Below are 7023 nucleotides of genomic sequence, written 5' to 3'. Positions count from 1 at the left end.
GTTTTCTCAAATCTCATTTAGTGGGTGGGTAGGTGAAGGCCATTCCCTTCCGTTTTATGCCTTTTCAAATAGCTTGCCCAATCTCAGGGCTCTCCGCGGTTATTATAAACAAAGCTTACCCACACAGTGGCACTGGCTCGTCTCACCTCGTGTGTTTAGTTCCCGAGACAGCTGCCCTTTCCCAGCAGAGACCTCGGCTCGGCTGTGTGTTAGCATAGACAAATACTTGTTCTGAGGCCATGAACTAGGGCGGCTTGCTCCCCAGCTCAGGCCACGGCCCACGCTTCTGTGTCACCGTGTTACCTGGCGGCTAGCACCCGTAGTTAATCCTCTTAGTTGCCTAAAATATTTCAAGATACACTTGGAAATGACATTTTCTTTTCTGCAGAGGGATTTTGTTTCTTTGAGGGGAAAAATAGCTTTTCAGGTTTTGCCTCCTTAAAAAAAAACAAAATTTTAAAGAAGGATAAGCAAAAATAAGATGTAAAGTACTCTTAGTTCTACCACCAGGGAAGACTGTATTAACATTTTAGGGTATTTAATGACCCTTTTTCCCGTATGTTTACACACAGTTTTGTGTGTTAGTCTTGCATGCCCTCACCATATTCTGCCACATAGATTTATGTGGCATAAATGATTTTGAAAGTTGATAAGCAGAAGCCACCCTAGCTGTTGTTAAGAAGGGTGGGGATTAGTGTTGGGAATTGTGAAACGACTTAGTTCCTCAGAGCCACTGGAAGGTGTGGGGGTGTGAGGTCAGGTGTGAGCCTCCAGAAATGACTGCAGGAACCTGCCGCCACTCTGTCCGCACCTGGTGAAATCGACACGTGAAGGCAGAAAATGTCCACCGCCGCGGCTCAGCACGCTGCTCAGAACAGGTAAGCGACAGGCAGATGTCTTCTGCCTCACCTGGGACTTCCAAATCTTAAATTATCTTTCCTGCAAAAGAATGTGGGAAATGCGTGCTTAGCTTTCCAGTCTCCACAGGGGAGGAAGGTGTCGTAGGATGGTCTGGAATGGATGCTGAGTGCAAGTCTACGTGAAGCAGTTTCCCCTTTTCACCTAAATACCACGTGTTTATTTGGGAAACATGAGTAAATACAAAGAAAAAGAATTTTACAATGCGGGCATAAGTGGGTTGGCTCTCAGACCAGCGACAGAAGACTTTTTGCAAAGCAATTTGACAATTCTCAAACATCCAGATGGCGCGTATCCTTCACAATGACTTCACGTCCAAAAGCCGTATTGCAGAGGTGTTCCGATGACTACATTAGGCACATGTATGGGAAACTTCATCACAGTATTAATCGTAATAGCAAACACTTGAAGACACCCCCAAAGCACAGCAGTAGGGAACATGCAAATAGGCTACATTGCCTTGGAAAATACACAGTCACTGAAGAATAAGATGAATTTCTATGTATTCACATGGGGGGGGAGTATGTGATGCATTTGTGAGGAAAAGAAAAGTTGCATTACAGTGCTGTAGTATGAATCCACTTTCTGAAAAAAAATTGTGCATATATAAGAATAGAAAAGTGTTTGAAAATATCACACCATATTCTTAATAGTTATTAGTTCAGAGGCTCAGAAGTGGAAGATTGAGGTGGTGAATTTTCCATTTTAAATTTATCATTCTCGATGGAAAAGACAAGAACCCAAGTGTCCTTCAGTAAATGACTGAATAAAGATGTGGATTGTATTTATGAGCGAATACTACTCAGCTGTAATAAAAAATGAAATACTGTCATTTGCGACAACATGAGTGGATCTTGAGGATCATACTAAGCGATATAAGACAGAAAAAGTCATATGATTTCACTCACATGTGGTATGTAAAACAGCAGCGAATGAACAAACAAGACCAAAACACCTCATAGACACAGATGACGGTGTGGCAGTTACCAGAGGGAAGGTGGGTGGGGAGGTGAAGTGAAGGGGAAATGAGGTTAAATATATGGCAGATTTGACTTTGGGTGGTGGGCATACAACGCAATATACAGATGAGGTATAATAGAATTGTACACCTGAAGCCTATATAATTTTGTTAATGTCTCCCCAATACATTTAATAATAAATAAAAATGTATAGGTTTCTGAGATGATTCATTTTTTTCCTGCCAGAATATATTCCTTTTGTATTATAAAAAATAAATAAAGCATATCAATACATTAGGTAATTATTCTTAAAAGTATTGTAAGGGTTTCTTTCAATAAGAAGATGCTCTCTAAATGCAGTTCAATAGGAACAAAATATAAACAAATGCAGTTTACATACATGCATATGTACATGTGTAAATATATGTATAACATACTGGAGTAATACATTTATTATGCAGTATACGGCATACCTATAATGCCTTCCTAGCAATAATAAATAATACTGCTGATTATGTGGCTACGCTTCTGGCATTTTGAATATATTATTTTGCTTTCTTCCTCCTGCAGGCTGGGGACTCAAAGTGTGGTCCACAAGCCAGCTCCACCAGCATCACCAGGCACGGGCTGGAAAAGCAGAAGTCCCTGCCCCAGACCAGTGGAACCAGAATCTGCATTTAACAAGATGCCCGGTGGAGTCCTTAAAATTTAACAGGCGCACATTACAATTGAACGAGCACAACCTCATTTGTTATTTTTATATTTATGGAGACCAGTGTTTCCACAATCAGCGGGCATTACGCGTTGTATTCTGCACTTCAGAAACTGGTTTTAGGATTTTTACAATTTTGACGGCAAAATGCAAAAGTGCCATCTGTTTAGAAAATTTATTAGGAAAATAATGGAAAACAGTTCTCAATGTGTTTTAAGTATTTTTGCACATCAACTCTAATTCTCACAAGACAGGGAGTAGATCCTGTTACTCCATGTTTCAGATGAGTATGGTAAAGCATTAAGATAGTAACTATAGCCAATAAGTAGCCGCCAAGCTGTATCTGGCTCCCAAATTCATTCATTCCTTCTTCCCTTCCCTTCCCCCCCTCCCCTCTCCCTGCTCCCATTCTGAGAGGCACAAACCGCATCCTGACAGACCCTTGCAGTGGAGGCAGTCACGCGAGCGCCCCACCTCTGGGTTCATCAGAGCCGCGCAGGACACACTGGCGACGCTGGCCGGGGTATTACGGAATGCACACGTTAAGTGGCAGCCGTGAGCTCTGAGATGCAGTGGCTCGCCGTGCGCTGGTAATTATACCGGTGGCGATGAGAAACCAACAAGCTCCCAGCCTGCGTCTGCTGGCGAGGTTACCATGGTCCAACATCCAACCTTTCAGCTTACGACCTAATGCCCAGAGAGCGTGCTCACTGCAGGCAATAAGGCCACTGGGTAATTGAGATGGTCTAATAAAACTGGCAGGAGACTACTGTATGCCTGAAAGACAATTTATTCATTTACTTTACAATTATGATTGCCAAGCAGACCAGACATTCCTATTAGCCTATCAGTACATTTGCTCCCTGGTAGATTAACTTACCAAGGAAACCAAATTAAGACCAGAAGGTTGGTTGACTGCAGACCTGGTGCAGAGGAAATTGTTTTTTTAGAGATATCGGCTATGAAAAAGCCCGAGACATGTTTTGCCATACTAGACACCAACCAAGTCCGTGTGGTACACTACATGCCCTGGTTAGCTGCCTCCCTCTCCCACTGTGGGAGAGACACAGAACGAAATTTTAAACAACATATTACCACTTTTCTGGTCGACATATTCCTACTTCCTTTCTCATTTCAACACGTGTTTTCAAACATGTTGTTATTTAAGTTCATTTGATTTTGATTTGATTCTAATCTGGCTTCTTAATGGCATGTGGACAGGCTCCTTAGTTTTTTACACTGTCTCCAGATAACGAAACTACTTTCCCTGACCTGTGCAGCACCTGTGTTGGAAGAACCACGGTTTCTATCCTAATGTTGCCAATGCAGCCTTCCCTAATAGTGTATGCCTTGAACAGTCTGTATTGGGATGTGGAATGGTTTTCTCTTTTCATGGGATTGTTATTGCAGTAATTGTACTGACAGTACAGGGGGCAACTTGGGTGATGCAGTTGCATTTTAGATCGAATTTACTTGACTTAACATTTGCAATAAAAAAAATGGTATGTCAATGCAAGTAGCCCGGTCATATCTCCCATTAGTAACTTGGTACTTAGCTACTTGGCAGGCTCTACTACCATTCCAAGAACTGTGCATTCTTTAAAAATACATTTTTTAAATTTTTCAATTACAGTTGACATTCAATATTACATTAGTTTCAGGTGTACAGCATAGCTGTTGGGCATTTATGCAACTGATGAAGTTGTCCCCCCAATAAGTCCAGTACCCACCTGCCACATAGTTGTTACAATATCACTGACTATATTCCCTATGCTGTACTTTATATCCCGGTGACTTTCTGTAACTGCCAATCTGAACTTCTTAATCCCTTCCCCCTTGTTTACCCAGCCTCCCGCCCGCTGCCCCAATCTGGCAACCATCAAAATGTTCTCTGTACCTATGAAAACTGTGCATTCTTGCCTTTCTTTGTGAAGCTGGTAAACACAATTTCATAGTTAAGACACTGGACTTTCTGCATGCCATTTTGTTCTCAAACTGTGACCGCACAGTGCAATTTGTTGGAGGGCAGGCCACTGGACGTGGATTTAGGAGACCTGGGATTCTGGTACTGGGATGCTATTACCTACTGTGTGATACCGGCCTATATTCCATTATATGCTGAATTGTACTTTGTCCTTTGTTATAAGTTTCAAGTGGCACTTACAGAGCAAACAGATGGCTTTCACATCTGTGCATACAAATAATGCTTAAAACAAATATTAAAACTAATATTGCTCTATTAAATCTTCATTGTATTAGGCACACACACTTTGGCCCTCTCTTGCTCTCTTTCACGGTTGACTCTAAACATAAGAATCAGGCTTATAAGACTTTTTAAAAAAACACATAGGTATGTTTTAGAAAAAGTTTGGTTACATTATCTAACTAAGCTTTTATCCCTATATTTTGGGGCTCCCTCCACTGATAATCTTATATACTTATAAATACAACATGATTATCTTGAATCAGTCTTTTTGCTAATTTTAACCTCTAAGATGGCACAAGAGTATAAACTGATACAAACAACGTATTCTGCACAGCATCTCCAATTTGACACGCAGTCTATCTTTGTGCCTTCTCTCCAGAGGTATTCACAAAAAAATAATTGCAACCCTTTTTGATGCATCTTTAAGTAACTGTAGAAAATTCCAGGGACTTGTGATAGAATTACCTCTTAAAGTTTTTTTGAATGACATTTCATCATCAGTAAGTGTCAGGATAAAAGCTCTATTATAAATACCACATGACAGTATTATAAGAGAAGAGACCAGACTGAAGACAGACTTGAGCATCTGCTCATTCATTCATTCATTCCTAAGGTATTTACGAAGCACCTGCTCTGAGTCAGGCTCAAAGCTGTCTTTTTCCTTCATGTATGAATGAAAAGAAACTGTCTTTTCATACCCGAATGGCAAGACACAGTCTTGCTCTGTAGGTGTGGGATGGGTGTTACCTTGTAGGATGAGAGTATTCCCCAATCACAACTTCCTTAAGGAGCAGGGACAATACGAGGAAAGGTAACTGGTACCAGAGGACCAGACAAAACAGTCTAAAATAAGTCCAGTTTGCCTTATATGCAGTAACAATGTTTATATACTCTGAATAAATGTCTATGAGAATAACCTTCCACTTGTGATACCAACTTACTATTCTTGGGGTCCCAGAGGGATCATTCCTGTCAATGTCTTCCTTTTTTTCAGATTCAGTAACAGTTTTTTGTGCATGTGGAGGAAATAAGGGGAGAAAAGAGAACAGAAGTGTTAGTCGGTTTTCAGTTTAGGTTCAAGATAATAGATAATCTGTAGCCATTGCAACTTTAAATTCTATCAGCATTTGGGGCTGGGAGGTGCTTCCCAGTAACTGGGAAGCAGGGAAATAAGACTGCTTCTGAAGATTAAATGGTAAGGTCTGCACATAACCGAGTACAAATGTAGCAAGTGCCAGAATGAGGCAGACTGCATGCCAGCCACTTGGACGTGACTGTGGCCCAGAGGTCACGGCTTTAGCACCAGCAGAGCCAGGTAGGTAGGTGAAGGAGTGAGGCTGACCAGGGATTGGCATACTTACTAGGCACGCACTGACATGCTTCACTTCCACAAATGGGTGTCATTTTGTCCATTTTTCTTGAAACGTAGGCCCTTCTTGGTCCAGTTTTCTATTTTTACTCATCTGAGAGATAGAACATTTTACTTTTCCCCTCATTTAAGAGTACTGCACACCTCTGTAGACGTTATAATCAATATATTCTTGGGCTACACTAATTCACATAAAAAAAAACCCCCTGAAAAACCACGCAATGAAATCCAGCCCAGGGGAAAATGACGCCGTCAATGGACACGGTAAACGTGAGAGGTACGAGGCTGCCGCAGGTGACCCCGGCAGCTTCCCAGCACGTGTTGCAGAGAAGCGCCCCCGCACAGCAATGAAAAGCGCCCTGGCTGGCATAGCTCAGTGGATTGAGCGTGGGCTGGGAACCAAAGTGTCCCAGGTTCGATTCCCAGTCAGGGTACATGCCTGGGTTGCAGGCCATAACCCCCGGCAACCGCACATTGATGTTTCTCTCTCTCTCTCTCTCTCTCTCCCTTCCCTCCCTAAAAATAAATAAATAAATAAAATGAAATTTCAAAAAAAAAAAAGAAAAGCACGGCGCGGTAAACACACAGCCAGTAACATAGTTGCTCATCGCCGTGACCGGGCACCCCAGGCTGCGCCTAGTCGTAGGGGGCGCTGCACTTCACTCGACCGGCTGGCGCCAGCATCCCTGCAAACTCGGGAGAAACGCGCTGTGCTGCGGCATCACGTCACGTTACGTCACGACACGTCATGAAGGCCAGGGAGCCAATCGCACCACTGTAGCTGGGGCGTCCCGTCCCGTCCCATCCCATCACAGTGGAGCAGGACACCATGCACGTCACGACGTCACCTCACGCCGGG

Source organism: Phyllostomus hastatus, unplaced genomic scaffold, assembly GCF_019186645.2.
Source record: "Phyllostomus hastatus isolate PE091 unplaced genomic scaffold, TTU_PhHast_1.1 phas_contig_148, whole genome shotgun sequence".
In the NCBI taxonomy this organism is placed as follows: Eukaryota; Metazoa; Chordata; class Mammalia; order Chiroptera; family Phyllostomidae; genus Phyllostomus; species Phyllostomus hastatus.
This window is presented reverse-complemented; position numbering follows the sequence as displayed.